The sequence below is a fragment of the Nomascus leucogenys genome, chromosome X (assembly GCF_006542625.1).
Source record: "Nomascus leucogenys isolate Asia chromosome X, Asia_NLE_v1, whole genome shotgun sequence".
Taxonomy (NCBI): Eukaryota; Metazoa; Chordata; class Mammalia; order Primates; family Hylobatidae; genus Nomascus; species Nomascus leucogenys.
The window spans coordinates 48322414-48344361 of NC_044406.1; positions in this window are offsets into that span (position 1 = coordinate 48322414).

Below are 21948 nucleotides of genomic sequence, written 5' to 3' on the forward strand. Positions count from 1 at the left end.
ATTACTTACCCACTGGAGTGTATTATGCCTGCTATAAAAGTCTTTATGAAAATGAGGGCAGAAAATTAGGCCTTTAAATTACAAAGACTTCAGCTGATTATGGCTAGGAAAATAAGCCCACGTATGGAGATGGTAGCAGGGAGGGCCATTTTCTATGTAAAATCAATTGGAAACTGACAATATTGTCAGTATGAGGCAGGCGACTGTGTTTGATTTACATCAAAGATATAATGGCAGAATTCCTTTTTGTCCCAAATAAATGACTCGGATAAAACAGATCAGTACTGTAGTAAACATATCAGTGAATTTCTCCTTGATCATTATGTACTTGATTACTCTGAGTTCGACTCGCATTTTACCTGAATTTCATTACTCATTCGCTGCTGATATTGAACCGAGCACTTTCAATATAGAATAAATACTTTTAATGAACTGTATTTCACAGTTTGTGTGACTTTACAGAGTCCAGGATTTTACAAATCTTAGAAAAAAAATCTATTAATATCGTTCTTTAGCATAAGCTATTATCTTCTTTTAATGAGTCTCTGTGAATTACTATTTAAATTAACTTTAGCATATTTAACATATTACCAAATTGTTGTTATTAATAATATTGTATATATGAGAAAAGTGCGTTTCCTCTGTAAATTCTAAATGTTTGTGAATTCGGTGACTTGAATGAAGAGTATATCTGTCATTGAGGGTATTACATTTCAAGATACCCAGTTATTCCCCAGTTTGCTGTTTCTTTTAGTATCATCAATATGAATTAAACTGTTATTGCCCTCAAGGGGCATATGGTCTGTGATATGGTTTAGTTGTGTCCCCACCCAAATCTCATCTTGAATTGTAGCTCCGATAATCCCCATGTGTCATGGGAGGGACCCAGTGGGAGGTAATTGAATTATAGGGGCAGTTACCGCCATGCTGCTGTTCTGGTGATAGGGAGTGAGTTCTCACAAGATCTGATGGTTTTATAAGGGGCTTTTCCCCCTTTTGCTCTGCACTTCTCCTTCCTGCCACCATGTGAAGAAAGACGTGTTTGCTTCCCCTTCTGCCATGATTGTTAGTTTCCTGACGGCTCTCCAGCCATGCAGAACTGTGAGTCAATTAAATCTCTTTCCTTTATAAATTACTCAGTCTTGAGCAGTTCTTTATAGCAGTGTGAGAATGAACTAATACAGGCTGAATGAAAAAAATCAGTGTGTAAGATGTATCTATATTTAAATATGACAGAAATTGTTGTGTGCTCCAAGAGACGTGGATTTAAAATACTTTGGGAGTTCAGTCACTTCCAAAGTGATATTTAAGTCAAATACCAAAGAGTCTTTATTTCTTTATTTGCCATTGATTAATGTATAGATCTTAGAGACCAAAGCTGCCTCTCATACTCCAAAATGGGATTTCAACACTTGAAAGCTAGTGCTAGGCCAGAGAAATTGAGGCTTTGACCTAAAAAAATGAGATATCTTCCATAGGATGTGGGTGAGGAGCTTATGGATAGGTCCATATGTATGGAAGAGAGGGGACCAATCAGGCAAGGGAGCATGATGTTGGGTGACAGGAGATACTGGAGCCAAGTGCTTGGGGCAGGAAGATAGCAATGGGAAGCACAGAAGACAGGCAGCTAAAGGTGTCAGAAGATTTACCAAAGCAGATCTGGGACAAAAGGTGGGCTAAGATTCAAAACTGAAAAAGAGGCAGCAGGGGCCAGGAAGGAAGCCACCTCTTAATCACATGGGTAGAGTCCACGGGCAAGGCCACAGTTACTAGAATGACTGAGGAAAACATGAGTAAGCCTCAGCCTTGAGAGAGCAGTGGTTCACACTGCAGTGAAAAGACCTCAGGCTCTGGTGCAGATTGCCTTGGATTTCAATCCTAGCACCGTCACTTGGTTAACTAGATGTAAAACACATGGAGCATAACAGTGCCTCAATAAATTAAAGTTAGGGTAGTCATCATCATCAAGATTTTTATAAAAACAGAGACTCAGGCTCAGAATGAAAGCAAAACGTCAGAGAAGGACTGATAGTAAGTCTTATAGCAGATTTCTAAGAATTGAACTCAAGTTTCTTAAATTTTTCCCCAATGTATTGCCTATGTGGTCACAGTTTCTTCAGCTGTAAAACGGATCTCGCAGAGTCTACTGCACAGGCAGATTATGAAGATTATATTAATATATTGACATGTATATAAACACCTCAGTGCAATGTCTGGTAAATTGCACTTAATGAAAAGCTGTTACTATCATTGTTATTAGCTCTGGTAGAACAATGAACAGTAAAATACCATTCAAACTAACAATAGGCCAGGCTTTCCTTCTCTTTACTTGAAAGTGAAAGTGTAAGGCTTTGTGGTGGAGGGATCTCCATCCCTTCTCTATATACACTCACACAGCATACATAAGGTTAAGCCTCAAAACCTGGGATAAGCTGAGCTTACAGGTAAGGCTCAAGATGATCTCTCTCCCTGGGAAAAGGAGGCTCGTAGGAACAGAAGAAGGGCAAGTGGGTCACACGTGCACAGACAATGTCTTGAAAAAAACCTCAGTTGGCTCCTGGACTTTTTCAGGTTTCAAGTGAAAAGTCCACCAATTAGAAATCCATTTTTATCAATACTTTTGATTTAAAATGGAGAAGTACAGTAAATGGTTTGATGAGCTAGCAACCACTCAGTGTCTTTGCCTTCCCGGCAAACTGTCTCTAGCAAACCCTGCTCTGGGTTCTCATAGAGGAATGACACTCTTACTCATGAAAGCTAGTTTGCAAATCTACAAGTGTAATAAACTTGTTGGGTATTCTTGGGAGTGGAGCCAGGAGAATGCTATGGAAGTTGAAAACATGTGGAAAAATTCTTCCTTCCATCTATAAGAATGTCCTAAATAGCACAGATATCCAGAAGAAAAGATGGAGGTAAAAGCCCTATATGGGGAATGATAGATGCTCCATGAAAATTGTGACACTTAAAATACAAATATATTCTAGGTTCTTTCAATTCAAAGGAAGCATGTAATGATGTTGATTCAAGGGACTCATTTCAAACATTTCTTTACCATTTTGTGTCAGGCATTGAGCTAGAAGGTAGGCACCAAGAAATAGCAGTGTTGTTCTCAAACAGGAGACAAACAATTGTACTGGAGGTGCTATCATATAGGTATGAAATAGATGTGATGGAACTCACAGGAGAAGCATTTAATCCAAATAGGAGTGTGGGGTGGTGAGGGAAGACCTCAATGAAGTGACACCTGGATTTTCAAAGGACAAGTAGCAAGTAGCCAGCTTAGAACTGAGCTGAGTAGTGAGCACATTTACATCAAGAGCAGTGTCAAGCAATCTACTGTGAGGTAGAGGCATGGCACAGTCCAAGAAGTGTTGGATCCATGTGTTTGGAGCATGGGAAGCAGTAAGTAATTACAAGGGTAGAGAGTAGGCCATGGTGAGTTTTAAATGTCAGACTAAAGAGTCTGAAAATTTTCCCAAAAGTTGAAAGTAGGTATGGAAAGAATTTGCATGAAGATGTGGTATTATCAGGATTGTATTTTAAAAAGACTACTCTGTCCTATAGTAGCTCATAGTTGATCAGCACTGAGGTGGTTTCTTAATTTCCTGAAATCTGTAAATATCTGTGATTGTAGATGTGTTAAAAATTATAAATGTTTGGTCTTGATTTTTAAAAATCTGGATCATGCCTTTTCCACATGTAGTACATACCAGCCACAATTCTCATGGGGCACATCATTTTTTACAAAAATAGAGAAGTTTTAAATGTCTTTATTTCTGATGAAGATCACATTTTATTAGAATTTAAGTCAATTATGAGTTGTGAATTCAGATTTTTTCCTTTGAAAGCAATTTTTGTTAGGAAGATGAAGAACCCATGAGGACACAAGTTCTTTTGCCTGAGGTTGGTGCTCCTAGAAAAAGACCCTGAGACAAGAATTCAAATACGGATAGTTTATTCAAGAGGGAAATCCAATAAAACACTTGTAGAGGAGTGAGATCAAGAAAAGAAGATAACCAATAAATTGTACATTGTTGTAATGGTCAATTTTACGCATCAAGTTAGCTAGGCTATAGTCCACAATTATCAAACACTAACTTAGTTGGTGCTGTGAAGGTGTTTTGTAGATGTAGTTACTGTCTATGATTAGATGATTTTAAGTAAAGAAGATTATCCTAAATAATCTGTGTGGGCTTAACTCAGCCAGTTGAAGATCTTAAAAGAGAAATATCCCTGAAGAAGAAGAAATTCTACCTGTGGACAGGAGCATCATCTCCTGCCTGAGAATCCCAGCCTACCCTTCCTGATGGACTGCCCTGTGAATTTCAGCCTTGCCAAGCCCCACAATCAGGTAACCCAATTCATTGCAATAATAAATCTATCTGTCTATCATCTATCTATCTATCTATCTATCTATCTATCTATCTATCTATCTATCTATCTATCATCTATCTATCTTCTATCTTCTATCATCTATCTATCATCTATCTAGCTAGCTAGCTATCTTCTATCTGTCATCTATCTGTCTATCTATCTATCATCTATCTATCTATCTATCTTTCTATGCATGCATCCATCCATCCATCTTACTGGTTTTGTACCTCTGGTGGAATCTTGACTAATACAATTATTAAGCCAGTTTCCACGGTGGACAACTGGAACTTAATCATCTGGGGTGTTCTGAGAGTCAGAACATACATATATCCTTCAGAATTATTCTGCTCTGGAGTGATGGTGCTGGGATATTTATATACCAACTCTCATCAATTATTGGTTAGAGCTGCTTTCAGGGAATCTTAGTTCCCTGGCACTTCCACCCTGCTTCTCAGGCAAAAAGTTGAAGGTGCTGACAATAAGAAATTGGACTGCATATAGGGAAAGGGTAATTCTGAGGGCATAGTGGAATTCCAGCAACATATCTGCTGTATTCATAAAGGAGTACAATTTCAAAAAAGAAAATTTGAGGTGGAAAATTATAAATAATAAAGGAAAATTCCTCCACTTCAAAATGTTAATATGCCCTCCCTGGTGCAGTGACTCAGGCTTATAATTTCAGCACTTTGGGAGGCCAAGGTGGGTGGATCATTTGAGTCCAGGAGTTTGAGACCAGCCTGGCCAACATGGCAAAAACCCATCTCTACTGAAAATACAAAAATTAGCCAGGTGAGGTGGTGCAAACCTGTAATCCCAACTACTTGGAGGCTGAGGCATGAGAATTGCTTGAATCCGGGAGGCGGAGATTCCAGTGAGCCGAGATTGCACCAGTGCACACCAGCCTGGGTGACAGAGTGAGACACTGTCTCATTAATAAAAATAAGAATAAGAATGTGTCCTCATCCATGCCCCTAGGCATTCCTGAGGTGCCCCATGACTCCCCCATTTCCTGCCACCACATACACACTCAGTTGATCACTCCTCTAAATTGTCTTAGGGAATGGACACTAGCATCTGTACATATCACCAGTGTCAACAGTGAACAAGAGAGACTGGTTATGAGGATGTCCCATTCCTTTACACTCAAGGAATGTTACAGTCCCTCTAAGAATGAAGAATCTCTCAGACTGTTCATAGTCAATCACCAAGTGCAATTTACATTCTATCTACTCAGAGGTGACCAATCAAAATGAAAAGTTGTGCTTTTTAGTATATTTTAAATTCCTCGTTGTATGGCTATCAGGAGTAGCAATTTAAGAGCATGGGCCCTGGAGCCAGAGTGCCTGTCTTCAAATCCCAGGTGGGCCACTGACTGGTATTTTGCCCTTGGCCAAACTGCTTAACACCTCTTGGTCTCAGTTTATCCATCTGTAAAATGGTTGCTATGAAGGGTAAATGAATTAATATATTCAAGTGTTTAGAAGAGTGAGTGGTTTAGAGTATATTATATAAATGTGTTAATAGAATGATTATCATTATCATCATCATAGCTATCATTACTGACTCATGGCCTCCTAATGAAAGGTGGAGCTGGCTTGAGGGGCTGTGTTGGAAACAAAATTAATGAGTAGGAATTGAGATCACCATATTAGAGCAATTAAGAAGTCATGAACACTGCAATTCTCTAATTGCAGGTTGTTAGCATGGAACATACACTACGCTTTCTTGATATTGCAAAGCATGAGTTGATGGTTAAAAATCAAGAAAGTGACTTTTCATTTATTACTAGATTTTTTTTCTTTGACATAATCAGCATATATTAAGCTCTGTGCTGACGATGATGATAAGGAAGGAAACATTAAGCCCGCACACAAAGCAGGCTCACAGGCACATCCCAGCTCTCAACTTTCTCACCTAAGTATGGTCTTCAAATTACTGCCAAGTACCAGAAATGACTCTATACTAAAGAGTATGAGTTCTGGAATCAGACTGCTTACATTCAAATTCCAGTTCCCCTCCTTAGTATCTAAAACCTTCGGCAAATTGCCTAGCCTCCCTTTAGATGTTTCAACCTACTTGCCCGTTAAATAAAGATGTAAGCAGTACCATCCTCATGAATTCCATAAAGCAGCAGTGAGCAAATGATGGCCAAATTCAGCCTGCAACCTATTTTTGTAAAGAAAGTTTTATCGAAACATAGACATACACAATTGTTTACACTTTAGCTTTTGGAGCTGAATAGTGTGGCAGACACATAATGGCTCATAAAACTGAAAATATCTGGCCCTTTACGAAAAATTATTCTAGCCCCTGACCTAATTGAATAAATAAGATAATGCATATAAATGTGTAGCCCAGTTCCTGGCATATGACAAGTACTCAGTGAATATTAATTATTAGCTTACTAGTTTGCCAAAAATGCAAGACCCATTCACTAAGGCTTAAAACAATCAGCTAATATCCATAAACAATGTGCATCTAATTGAATTTCTGAAATGATATCTGATTTCATCTGTATCACTATACTTACTTTAGTACTTTAGTATCGCTGTACTAAATGGGTACTTTAGTACAGTATCACAGTACTTCATCATTTTCCTAGTATCTTATTCATTCATTCATTCATTCATTCACTGATTTGTTGTGTCTTAGTTGTATTCTCATATCTGGTATATCTGCTAGGTTAGTGGGCCAGTAATCCATGGGCCTGTGCCTGACTGATATTCATGTGGGTCTGATGACATTTAGCATCTGGGGAGACACGGGGATTTTGAGGCCAGTGTCAACGTCTGTTGTGTGATCCTTGGATCTGTTTCTGAGGGCTGTTAAGAGAAACCTTGCTTTCACATGTGACTGTGAGAGAGCAGAGCATACTCACCCCTGCTTTGCTATCCCACGGACAAAATAGAAAATAAAATGAAAAGAATGAAAGAGGGGCACTCCTCCTTGTCAATATGGTGTATGACTTGGCTGCAGCTCATTCTGCAGTACCAGTCTTGGTGGCATTGGAAAATGGTGCACTGGCACCACCATCCATTCTGTTTGTCATGCACTGAGGCTAAAAGTGCAATGTGGTGGTTCAAGGAGAAAGGATCTCTCCAGCAGACACTAATATGACATCCTCGGGTGGAAAACCCTAAGAACTATTAAGAAATTCACTTGTGACAATCCAGGGATGCCCATAACTAGTTGAGTGAAATTTTGAGGAGGGTGGAGATGCTTGCCTTAAGCATATACATAGAAACTGGTGAAACTGGAGTTATAAATGTTATCAAGTTCATTTTCATATGCACAAGTTGATGAGACCTAGAGCAACTCCACTGCACACTCATGAGACAAATGTGTATAGAGGGTCCACTCTGCTTTACCCAAAGAAGCCTTGGTTCAAAAGGGTTTCAAGGTCCCACTAAGCCTGATAAAGCCAAAAATAGTTGTCTACTCTTTGCCACTCTTACTTCTGGAAAAACTGGAAAAAAATCTTTAGCTCATCTTGCCCAACCTCCTCATTTCACATATGGAAAAACTGACACTCAGAAGAAGTGACATGCCAAGGTCCCACAGTTAATTAGTAGGAGAGGCAGGACCAGTTGAATGCTTTATTCTGATCTGGGAGAGGAGCAGCACTGGGTTTGGTTCAGGAATTGGTCAGGTGATGTCTTCTTTTGCCTTAAAGGAATAGTGACAAGTAGGCCTGCTCCTAACATTTGTAGGGTTCAGGTGAATAGTACAAATGAAAGCCCACACACTATTTACCCAAATATATAAATCTTATAAATCAAACTAGCAAACTGTTAATTAAAATATATTTTATACTCCTATCTTGACAAATGTAATTCATAAAAATCTGGAAATCCTGGTTCTAATTAGAATTGTCAGACCCCTTGACCCTATGGACTCTATCTTGTATAGCAGAGTATAGTTATGGGAGGACCAGTATGAAACTCTTTAAAAATAGAGTTCCAGGTCAGGGATCTTCTTTGCCAGGTTCTTAACAGACCACTAGTCCTCAGTATGGTAGCAGACATTTATAATCAGGACAAGTGGGAACCACTCAAAGCCATTTCCTAAAGCACATGTCAATGAGATACAGCCCAGTGTTTCCTAAATCAACTCCAGCTACCCAGTCCCCCTCCCTTTCTGAATCCAGCTGAGCTAAAATGGAAGCAGCAACTATTACAAAACATTTCGACTAATTGACACTCAGCCTGGTAGGCAGGAGGTAATCTTAGGGAACATCTACTTTGCAGGGAAGCAAAGAATTTTGAAACCATATTGGGATAAATAATATGGTGTCCTGTAGACAGAAACCAATTAAGTCAAACCTCAGGTTGATACTTCTTTAGCTGTCATCTCTACATAATAATCTCAGTTCCAAGGCTCTCAAGGCCACCTGAGCCTCTTTAGTCTCATTCAAATGTAGAAAAGAAAGAGAAAAACCTCCATTTTATTTGTACTAGAAGAAGGGAAAAGTAGATTCTCTCGGTTCAATTTTATGGGCCTTTGACTCTTCCATAAAATGCTTTAGGCAGTTTGGTAATTTTCCTTACTTAACATTTAGTGATATTCTATATGCTTTCAGCAGTAGTAGTGAGCCAATTAATCTTGCAGACATACCTCTTGTCCTCATTTCTATCACTCCTTCTTTCTGACTTTAGAGTGTCCTCATTTTTTATTTCTATATCCAAAAAGCAGCAGTGTTCAATTTTTCTGTTTTCTCAAAGTACTTTTTCTTAAAATGGGAGACAATTACATTTGCAGAAGAAAAAAAGTTATGAGCTTAAGTACTTTATATTTTCAACTGTACATCTTCAAGAGTGTTTCTATTGATCAATTAAAAAACTAGGACATCCGGCGTGAACTCAGGAGGCGGAGCTTGCAGAGAGCCGAGATCGCGCCACTGCACTCCAGCCTGGGCGGCAGAGCAAGACTCTGTCTCAAAAAACAAACAAACAAACAAACAAACAAGCAAACAAACAAAAAAAAAACCTAGGACGTTCAAGACCTTAAGGTAGGTCTAGCATCTCCTGATATGGTTTATCATGAAATTATCCAAAACCACTTCACAAAGCCTAGAAGTAATTTGGAAAGAAAGGTTTCATTATCTAGGTGATATCAGTTAACAAGGAAAGAAAGATGCACAGAGTTATTTCAGAAATGTAAATAATGAAAATCCCATAGACCAGACTATTATGTTCTTATTCTATTTTGTAATTCATCAAAATCCACAAATATTTCTTGAGGAGTTTAGGTACTTGATACAGATCAATAGTAGCTTGATTTTCAAGGACAGTGACTAATCAATACAAAATTGGCAAACAGCTGGAGAAAAAAATCAATTTCTGGTGCTAATGTGATCATATTTCTTAGTTGTTAGTTCCAAGATATGTATTTTTCTTTGACTCACCCACTTACCAATTATGAATCATGTTTAGAATGTCATTAGTATTTTTAAGGAATATCTACTGGAGTTGAGTAACATGATTCTCATATAATTTACTTTTAAAAATCACCTATCATTTCTATCTTCAGGGAGATTTCAGTGTAATTTTTTTTTAATTTTAAAACTACCAAGAGGAAGGATTCTGTTAAGATGACAGCCTGAGAAAATGTTTTTCACTCCTTGTTTTCCTCTAACCTCCTGCTGGAGGGAATCACCAGTACATGAAAGTGTGTGTGTGTACATGTATGTGTGTATGTATGTGTGTGTGTGTGTGTGTGTCTTTAGGATGGAAGGGGTTGGGAAGGTGGTATAGAGATTATCCTATTTCATTGTAGAACCCTGTAGGGGATCCCATATATCTGGAATCTTTAGGCTTCCCAGATGGCCTTACAGAAACCAGGCTAGGAGGATAACGTACCTTCTCTGCAGCATGATTCCAATTACCAGGAGGAAAGAGACCATTCTTCTTGATGCAGCAAGAAGTAAGGAGCTCTGACTTCAAGGCTCTCCGAGAGGGCAGCCAAGAGATTCTAGGGATTTCCTAAAACCATGGAGATGAACCATTTCTAACCTGCTCACCACTGTATCCCTGAGATACCCTACTGGTCCCATGGATTCTCACCACCCTTGAGGGGAACTGCTGCTATGAACTACTTCCCTTCCAGTGGGCCAGTAGAAGGTGAGCCACTCAAAGCGCACTCCTGGAGAAGACTGAAATAGTAGGGTCCGCAGCAACAATCAATCCAGTTGTTTTACCAGTGGTTAATGAAACACTTTTTACCATATTCTTCTGTAAAGCCACTACAGCCTACAGTCTCCAACAATCTCACCTATGAAAGTTCTGAGATTACTAAACTTGCTGACGTGAATGGACAGATAACTCACAGATGAGTTAAGGAGACCTAGTACTTCAAAGGAAAGGAGTCATAACATTAGAAAAAAAACTTTAAAAACCCGTAATGAGAATTATTATGAAAAATAAAATAAAGAAATTATGAGAAAGCAAAAGGTTTTGGGAAAAAAATGATTTTTAGGTTTAAAGATTCCAAAATTGTGAAGAAGTTGGAATCAGCACTACCGAAAATCGAATAAGTGATTTGAAAGTTCAAATGTAGAAACTATCTAAAAAAGAAAAATAAACATAAGGAAATAGAAATTATGAGTAAAAAAAAGAAAATACAGAACAAGCCAAGAGATTTATGCCAAGAATAGAATTTCCAGAAGGAGAGAAGGTAAATGAAGAGAGGGAAGCAATAATTCAAGAAATTTGAGAAAGAAAACTTATCTGAGCATTAAAAGTAATCAAGTTTTCAGATAAAAAGTGTTCATTGGGTACCAAATAGGATTAATGAACAAAATCTACACTCCTAGACATAACTGGTGAACTATCACGATAAAATACCATGGAAATTTCCAAAACAAATAACTAAGTATGTACAAAAAAGGCAGATAATCACAGGGAAACATTTCTTTTCTGCTATATAAAACTGGAAGTTATGGTATCTCATTTATAAAATGTTGAGAGAAATATGTAGCAGCTTGAGTCCATGTACTCATTTACTTATGAGGGTAATGTTGATACAGCTTCACACATGCAAAGGCCAGAAAGTATATTAACTATGCACCCTTTCTGAAGAAGTGGAAAATTCCTCCAGCAAATTACAATTAAATCAGAAAATATTTCCAAGATGGGGGAGATGAAATGTCTAAGAAGCAATAGTGAGCAATAACTTTAGGAACCTCTGTCCAATTATCTCCATTTTTTCTCAATTTTCATTGTTACCATACTAATCCAGGCTATCAGAATCTCTCACCAGATTGCTTCAATCACCTCCTGTTCTCTATATTTTTACAATACTCTCCTTCATTTGGGCCAGACTCATCTTTTCTTTTCTTTCTTTTTTTCTTTTTTTTATTTTTTATTTTGAAACAGAGTCTCGCTCTTGTTGCCCAGGCTGGAGTGCAATGGTACGATCTCAGCTCACTGCAACCTCCGCCTCCTGGGTTCAAGTGATTCTCCTGCCTCAGCCTCCTGAGTAGCTGGGATTACAGGCATGCACCACCTCCCCCGGCTAATTTTTGTATTTTTAGTAGAGATGGGGTTTCTCCATGTTGGTCAGGCTGGTCTTGAACTCCCAACCTCAGGTGATCTGCCTGCCTCGGCCTCCCAGGGTGCTGGGATTACAGGCATGAGCCACAGCGCCCGGCCCAGACTCACCTTTTCAAAAGGCTGTTTTGATCACACTACTTCCCCCACACTCCTGAAACCCTTCAGCATATTCTCATTGTTCCTAGGTTAAGAAGCTAAATCTTGAATGTGCTCTATTAAAATTTTGCATGGTCTGACTTCATCTTAACTAGTTAGCTTTATCGTGTACCACCACTGCCTTCATTTCACATCATGTGCCCTCATACCATGGGGATTAGCACTCTGAACTTGTTCCTATAACTTTCTTCCTTCCCTTCACTTGGTTGAACTTGCATTTATCCATTTGGAGGGAAGACCCTGGAAAAAGATCACTCCCTGGAAGAAAAACTATCAAAACTCAACTTAGAAAGGACAGAATTTTACCTATAATTTTTTTGTTTTGCTTTATGCTTGAGGCAAAGGTATAAATTCCTGGAAAGATAAGAAAATGGCAACATTGGATGTTGTCTGCAAACCAATGGCAGGGCCCAGACTGTGATGGGAGAGAAGCATGTCATTGAATTATCTCCTAGAGTCTTAAACATATGAATTCACTCTCTAGCTCTCCTAGCATCACCCCACAAACTGAATTATGGGAGAGTTGAACATGTGTAAAAGAGGTTTTCTATAGAAGCATTTATTTAAGATCTAGTGGAAGTTTCATGACTTGTGTGGAAACTCATACTACATTAAAAATGGAAGTCTAATGTTGTGCTAGTTTTCTGTGGCTGTGGAACAAATTACCACAAACTCAGTTTCTTAAAACAGCACCTATTGATTTTTCCCACTGTTTCTGTGGGTGAGGAGTCCATGAATAGCTTAGCTAGGTCCTCTGCTTTAAGGTCTCACAAGGCTAGAATCAAGGTGTCATCTAGGGCTACAGTTTTATGAGGCTCAACTAAAGAAGGATCTACTTCTAACTTCTGATGATTGTTGGCAGTATTCAGTTCCTTGTAGGCTGTTGGAGTTGGCGGGAGGGGGCTCAGTTTCTTGCTGGCTTTTGGCCAGAGGTCACTGAGGGCTTACCATGTGGCTCGTGCATTCAGCCAGCCCACACCATGACAGCTGGCTTCTTCAAACCCAGCACAGGAGAGAGTTTCTCAGCAACTTGGAGTTACAACCTTATATAACATAATCATTACACATAATCATATTTATCTCATTAGTTTTGCTATGTTCTATTGGTTAGAAACAAATTACAAGTCCTGTTTACATTCAAGGGGATGAGACGTCACAAAGGCAAGAATATCTGGAGGCAGGAATCACGGGGACGACCCTAGGCTCTGTCTACCATGATTAAGTATATATCGTTTTGTTCTGTTCTAAGAAATTGATTATCTTGCATAATTCTGCATGACTTTGACTATTACACCAAATAAAAATTTACATGATGGTTCTTCAAAACGCTTTGACTTCTTTGTCAACAAGTTTGCCCTACAATAATGAAAAGGGATTTAGTAACTCCCAAACACCATCAAGTTTACTAGGGAGGTATCACAATATAATTCCTATTAAAAGAATCAGTAAGATAATGTATTAAGGAAAAAAGACTTTATAAATGCTTAAAAATAAGAACCCAAAGATAAAAAGCTTGTCAAGCTAGAAGAAGGAGTTTCCTCGAGCAACACCGACAAGGATCTAGAAAGTTGAAGTTGAAAATTCTGGCCCTATAGAGAATGTAAATGTTATTAGAAATTATGGTAAGAAGATCAAAATGGCCAGTGTGATAAGGCTGGCCTCATGCTTACTAAGTAATCAGCTATTATAATTTGGTTTCCCAAATATGTTTCCTATGGGGAATATAATGGGGTGACCAAGTAGGATGGGATCTCCTTGGCTATTGAACCATAAGAATGCAATAAATTTGCATTCTTGTTTATACATCAGATTTTGTGCCACTGCTTAGTGAGAACAAGTTTCCTTGAAATAAATCCATTATCAGGGCACTAACAAATTTTTTTTCACATATTTGTACCATTTAACCTCAATGCTTTGCCTTAGTTGGTGTTTCATTTTACAAATGAGGTAACTGAGACCTAAATAGGCCAAATAATCTCTGATGGCTAGGAAATGAAATAATCAAATTTCCAACCCAAATATCTCCATGTACATAGATGTAGTAATTCAATGTAATTTCATTTGAAAGGCTTTCACTATTAAACAAAAATATTGAAAGCTGTCTCTGACTCCAATCCTAGGGATGGGGCCTCAAACATAGGAAGATAAAATAAATGAGCTTGGTCACAAATGTGAGAGCTTTAAATAGAGCTGTGCTGAAAGCCGGACTCAAGACAGTTTCAAGTTACCGAATTCAGACTTTTCATAATCTCAATGTTCACGCATGAAATTGGGCCCCAATGCCTGAAGGGGGCTTCAGCTGCAGGTGATTGATCAGTGATCCCCAGCTGCAGGGAATGTGGGTGAAGAGCAGTGAGGTAGGCAGGAAATCAGGCCATTGAAGATGTACTCCTAGCCTTTACTTTGAATTGGAGTCTGTGCTGGATGTTAGTGTTATATCAATGTTGATTTCTTGATTTGGAGGAATTTATAATGGTTATGTAGCAGAGTGTCATTGTTATGGGGAAATACATATTGAAATGTTTTCAGGTGATGGGACATTACATGGGAGGTGGCTGTCAAAGGGTTCATAAAATACATAATAATGGGTGACAGACAGAGGAACAGAGAAAGGAGGGAGGAAGAAATGGAGCAAATAAAAGAAAATATTAACAGAACCCTGGGTAAAAGGAATACAGGAATTCTTTGTACTTTTCTGTAATTTTCAATTTATTTCAAGACAAAATTTAAAAAATAAGCCCGATAAGATAAGGCCCTACTACTGTGCTCATTATACGGATGAGAAAAAGAAGGCTTAGAGCAGTCAAGGAACTTGCCCCAAATCACTTAGTTAGTAGGGGTGGATTTCTGCCAGATGCACGGGTAGGTGGGAGAGTGAGGCAGAAATTGGCCTGTTAAGGTTGATAGAATTTCCACAGTAGTCGTGTTGCTGTCTTGTTAAATTCTTGTCCTTCAGGCTGCACCATAATGAGCTTAACTCAGAGAAGGTGTCTACATAAATAGAAATCTTTCCATATGGCAGAGCTTTGTCATGCTTCTAGCCACTCTCAGCTGTCATCCAAACCTAGACTAAGCTGGAATACAGAATGAGGTGTTGTAAAAACTGATGCTGGGCTCTGTACATCTGAAGAAAGCAGGAGCCCAAAAGACACAAAGGAGATGTTGAAGAAGAGAAGGTTTGCCTGGCCACCTAAAGACTAATATCTTATGACAATTAGCAAGACTACATGTATAAATGCACTTAAAGACATAGTTTGGCTTTGGACCTACCTAATGAGGTTTTTGATTATTTCATGGAAAAAGGGTATGAGTAGCAGGAAGAAAAAGGACCATGTGGTGAAGGAATGAAGGAGGTGATAGATAAAAATTGAGCAATTTATCATTTAGAAGAGAAAAGATTAGCATTTGGGAGAGAAGGTTAGCATTATAATTCAAAAAATATCTTCCATATCTCCTTTGTAGCAAATACAAAGTAAGTAGCAATAAAATTAAAAATAATTCTTTCCAGACGCGCGTGGTAGCTAACGCCTGTAATCCCAGCTCTTTGGGAGGCCGAGGCGGGCAGATCACGAGGTCAGGAGATTGAGACCACCCTGGCGAACACAGTGAAACTCCGTCTGTACTAAAAATACAAAAAAATTAGCCGGGCGTGGTGGCAGGTGCCTGTAGTCTCAGCTACTGGGGAGGCTGAGGCAGGAGAATGGCATGAACCCAGGGGGCGGAGCTTGCAGTGAGCAGAGATTGCGCCACTGCACTCCAGCCTGGGCGACAGAGCAAGACTCCATCTCAAAAAATAAAATAAAATAAAATAAATAATTCTTTGCTAAAAATAAGTCCTATAAAATAATGTAGTTTTCCATTTAATGAACATGCTAACATCATCAACTTTACTTTTCTTCCAAATGTTCAGTTAAAAGAGGAAAGCAACATAAAAATTATATAAAAAATCACCAGCTCATTAGGTAAAAGACATATGCTGAACTTTCATGTTCTTAGATACTAATGTGCTGGTGGCTTTTAAGTGACCTAAGAGTCACATTAAACATAAATAAATCGTAATCATTTCGCCGGTTTTGTCAAGACTGAATTGCTCTTGTGGTCATGTGTTGGTGTCCTGCCCATCTTTGGGTTATTAAATACATTTTCAAAAGCGAATTAACAGACTTAGTTATGTCTATGGGGAGTAGCAAGACAGAAACAAGCTAAATATCCGAAGAAGAAACTATTTTCCAATGGCTTTGTGGTTTGAGTGGCTATTTCACCTATTTTCTCTTAAATCTTATTGACTATCTAAACAATATAAAAGCTAGGCGTTTGAATCTTGTGAATCAAATACTTGGACCTAGGGAAACCTTGGTCTCCTGGCATGATCAAGTTCAGTTGTAGAAGCATTCTCACCTATAATGGCTGTGCACCATCATGATTAGAAATCTTTTATCTGCTAGTTTCAGAAGTGTCTGTGATGTTTCTGACATGATCACCACACCATATATACATCTCCTCTAATTGTACTTAACTTCTATTTCCTCTACTGTGAAATCTAAAACGACCCAGTTACAGGCTTTTATGTCAGGACTCAGTATAGGTACTTGTTAAAAGGATCACCTTTTTATACTGCTTGAGTGTTTTATAGTAACTCTCATAGTTTTTTTTCTCTTTTTTTTGCAAGGGGAAGGGAAGGTTCTCATTTTCATTCTTTTTTTATTATTTTCTTCTGTAATTATTCTTTATTTTTTAAAGAAGTGCTTACTTTTGCAACAGTAACACAGCAATAGCATACACCCTTTCTTTCCCACGCACTAACATGAAATAACACATCTGAGAGTTGGCAGCAATAATTTAGGTTGAGCTGAAAAAGTCTGACCTCACTAACTGGAATAATTTTTTTCCTTAAATAATTTTTTTTTCTTAATTTTGGTGTGATTAATTTTTAATTTTTGCCGAGAGCAGTATACATGTGTTTACTATTAGCTGCATTTGGAAGATACATTCAAGATTTCGGAGGTATTCTGCTGATTGACCAACAATCGCTGTTTTCATTCTGTGACTTGATGTTCATCCAATTGGCATGTATGGTAAAGTATTTCTTAAGAGTAAGAATGTTTTTGTCCAAGTAGAGGAGAAAAAGTAGACCTAAATGCTAAAATATGTCTAGCTCTCTTGTTGCCCATTTCTTTGATTCTTGCAAACACCGTCTCTCAAGACTAGAAAGGATCAATGAATGGCTTCAGCTTCTGTGGAGAAAAATCTTAACCTGGTAGCCCAGGCAGTTTGGTTAACAGTGCCTCTCACCTTCAGGTATGTCCTGGATATAAAATTTGTTTCCTCCACTCCTTTGTATGCTTTTTCCTTTCTGTTTTCTTCTTGCTGGCAGGAAGTCAGTATTGAAAATTGCAATTCTCTAAAAATAAAAAGTCAAGCATATTAACTGAATTCTTCAAGAAGGAATTAATTAGTTCTAGTACCAATTTTCAGTAAACAAGAGACAGTGTTGCCTATTTAAAGAGAAGAAAAATTTAATAATAGAGGTTTTTTTTAATAAGCCTCTTACACAATAGCCTTTTTAAAAATGCCATCCGATATGGCAAAGATATTTGAGTTGGAGCAGATATCATAAACCCTGGGAAAGTACAAAAATGTCATATCCTGTTTGAGAGCCAGCTTTTTTTATCCATACAATGGTGATAGGAACTACCTCCCAGGGCTGGTATGAAATATTCTGTGTGAGTATATTACTTAATAATATCACAATTCAGTTTCCTAATTTTAAAAATGGGGATGACAGATGATATATAGATATAGATATATAGATAGATATAGATATATAGATATAGATATAGATATAGATATAGATATAGATAGAATATATTGTGCTGGGCTAGAGTAGGTCTCCATTGAGATTGAATTCCATTCACTAGACTCATACCACATTATGCTAATGAAGAAAATGTTACTATTCTGTCAGTGAGTTAATTGACGGCCGAACTCTCTTCTGATTGAGACAGTGTGTATACTGTTAGAGAGGAGTCTATATGTCCAGTAAAAAGCATCTAAATTGTAAAAAAGCACTTAAATCTGGAACCTGCCAAGGGAAATTAGGGAGTAGGTAGCTGAATATGGAAACTCAGAAGGAGAAGAAAGAAATGCACTCTAAATCTCATAGATCATTTTACACCGCAAGATTGCTCTAAAAATTTTAAGAATGTACCTTCACTCTTAACGCTCTTACTGCTACTTCATACCTAATATGCCTCTTCTTCTCCATTTATTTGATATTTTGTGTGAGCAAGATTAGATATTGTATATTCAAAAGCCACTGTCTTGCATTGTTCCTTTGTCATATTCTAAGTAGGCCTCATTCCACTCAGTCTCAAAGCTATCTAGGAAATTTTGTTAACTCTATCATCTTTTAAAAATTCCTTAAAATTTCCTAGAACTTAGGTGGGTTATAATAACCATTCCTGCTGCTATTAACTATTTAGGCTAAATGGGAAGATAGAAAGTCAATATTAGGCCTTTTTCAGGCCTAAGATTGAATACAGAGTACTTTTCTGTAGGTTTTGGGGAAAAATTGGTTTTCTTTTTTGGTAAGTTGAGCTGATTAGAACCATACATCTCAAATTTTCCAAAACAGTCATGATTTCAAACATTTGTTTCCATCATTCCTGTGAATGAAATTATACTTCAGAGGCCATGTGTCCCATTTCTGATATTTGAGTTTTATTTATTCAAAATATATTTTTGAGTACCTGCTATGTGCTAAATCATAGGGTACATATCCTTTGTAAATACATAAGCTAGGATTCTGCTTTTAATATGATTAATTAATAAGATAATGCATTCAACAAGTATGCATAGGTTGCTTACAATGTTCCAGTGATGGGCACAACAGACCCATTTTTTGACCTAATCATGCCTTTATTCAAGCAGGGCAATATTCCCCCTCCATTCAACTGATATTCTGTGTTCTGAACAATGAGTGTCCAGGTTTGTCTTCTGTGTTTAAGCAACTATTTCCCCTTTGTTCACTTAGACTTTACTGCTTTTTTCCTCTATCTCCGGAAGTAAGAGCTAAAGTCCTGCTTAATAGATTAATTAAAATATATAATTGAATCTACTTCTTTTGGCTGCTCTTTAGGATTTTAAAGTTTTTATAAAGTGCCAATTTATTTCGCTTTTTTACTCTCCAGATTTATGCCATATAAACACTATAAAAAGATGCCTCTCCTAAAATGGAGTGAGAAAGAAAGATCATGGAAAGTCTGGAGGGAATAAAAATGATTTTATTATTTTGTCCGTCCTCGTATTTTTCTCTTGTTGGATTTTTAGAAGAGCTTATAAAATGCTCTTTCTGTACACATTCACCTTCTTTCTCCTGCTTCTGCCCTTGAAAAAAATCTGGTATATTTTTCCATTGTCCCACACCCACATACAATTACGTGCAGAAGGAATGACATCATATTGAGATTAATTCTTTATTGATGGACAATCACGACCCACTGACTCATTTTGTCTCCCACAATTAGCTATTCAAAGAAATTGTAATTACTTGCTTTTTGAATGAGTCTTTAGATAATTTTAAATTCTTTCTGTTTCTAGGTAATTAGTGGGAGTTTCGCATATTTTTTACGCTTTTAAATTTGGGATGGAAGTGGTATTTCAGGTTGAATTCCCCAGAAGCAGACTATAAGATGAGAATGGATGTGCAAGTGATTGATAAAGGAAATGTTGATGGAAGAAACCAGTTAAGAATTACAGAAAAGTGAGCAGGGACTATGAACAGAACAAGTCAAGGCACAATCTCAGATTTCAGGCAAAGTCCTTTGAGACCAGTTGATTGCAAAGGGGAATTCTATTCCTGCTGTCCTGACAGGAATAAGGGGTCTGGGCTTTCATACTTTTCCACAAACCTGTCACTGGCCAAGGCCCCCCATGGGGAAGTAGGTGGGGAAGTAAACTCCCAGGCAATAAGATGATTTGCAACAAAGTGATTTCAGATCCCAAGGAGTCTCTTGGGTGTAGAATATTGGAAGAAAAGTATATGAAGGCTGAAAGTGGGTTGCCCAAAATCATAAAAAAAGATCTGAGGGGACCGAGGAAGAACACCAATGTCCACTACAGGAACCATTTAACATTAAGTAAATGGTTTTCAACTGAAGAGACAAAGCTTGCCTACCATCCTGTCTGGCATTGTATCTGTCAGTTAGTGGTTGTTCAAAAATATTTATTGTTTTTACTTTATAAGCATAAACAAGCTATCCACAAAGACAAATGAATATTGTGTGACTTCACCTTTTGTCATTTTGCCTTATTTTATACTCAACTAGGATGAACCACAAATCAGAGTAATGCAGATTAGTTCAATTGTTATCTTATTTCCAAGTTTGTCTCAGAAATTTGCAGCAAATGTCAAGATGTAGAGCAATCTTTATGTGAGTGGGTGATTCCAGAGTCATTCTTCAGGGGTGATTGTCTTTGGGCTAACTACAGTGGTTATTCCATTTCCCTCTGTGCCCAGTGGTATTATATAGATAAAAGTAGATTTATGGTAACATCAAGAACAACTCTGAAGGGAAATTAGGTCACCAAAAACCATCCTAATGGGCTCATATAAAAATCAAAAACATGCAGTCCTATGAATCATGCTTTTGTTTGTGGTAAGCTTGGTGGTAGGTATGATAACTAATTACGTGTAGATATCTTATTAAATAATCTTATTGAATTCACCAGATTAAATCACCTCTTCCACCAACTTCCAACCTACTTCCAAAGTTATTGCTCAGCAAACAGCAACAAGTAGGACTCCAAATTGTTGAATTAGAGCACATTTGCTGTGATTCACCATATCATAGGTACAACTCTTGAAAATCAACAAATTTTTATTATACCTCCCTAAAAAATGAACAATAAAGCTTCAACTTTATCATCAGTTGATCAGATATCTAATTTGGTTGATGTTTGTTTAGAATATTTCCAGTTTAATTTATTGATGATTTTAGATCCTAAGACTTAGATAAATTCTTCAAAAAGCAGTCCAAGGACTATAGTAAATGAAAGTATATTTTCCTAACACTTTCCATTTTAGTCCAATATTTATAAGATAAGATAAAGTTCATAACCACATAGCAACTCAATTACTCTCAGTCTTTCTTTGGCATGGAGATCTTTAAAAACTTGCTTTGAAATGAATAAACTCAATTTTCTGATAGTTATTATAACTGATGCCTTTTGAGAAATCTCACTGTTGCCAAATTTTAGAGACTCGCATCTCAGGACAGCAGTCATGAAATAATTGAATTTTAATTGTGAGTCATACTGAGATTTGGAAGAAAATTTGGGCCTTGGGGTAGCCACCAGTAATTAAAATTCAAGAGAAGAACAACTACAGGCAAATCACCTGATAGCAAGCTGAGCTCTGTAGCTCTCCTACCTGACACAGCTCTTAAACACATTGTACAACGCAGAATAAATAATATAAAAGTATAGTGCATTCCTGGCATAAACTCCAGTTGGCTATGGTGTATAACTTTTTTATATAGTATGACTTTGGACTCTGCTAATATTTTATTCAGAGTTTTTGTATTAATATTCATGAGTGATATTGATCCAGTAATTTTTTATGGGACCAGTGTTCTACTTGCTTCATAAAAAATTGGACATTTTCCTTCATTTTAAATGCATGTCTCATTAGGACTATCTGTTCTCTAAAAGTATAGTAAAATTGCTCTGTGAAACCACCTGAGCTAGGTACTTTTACGAGGAGTAGTTTCTTGATAACTTTTTCTATTTTTATAATGTAAATTGGTCTGTTTAAGCTTCCTGTCTCTACCAGGTCAGTTTTTGTCAACTGTATTTCCTTGAAAATTAT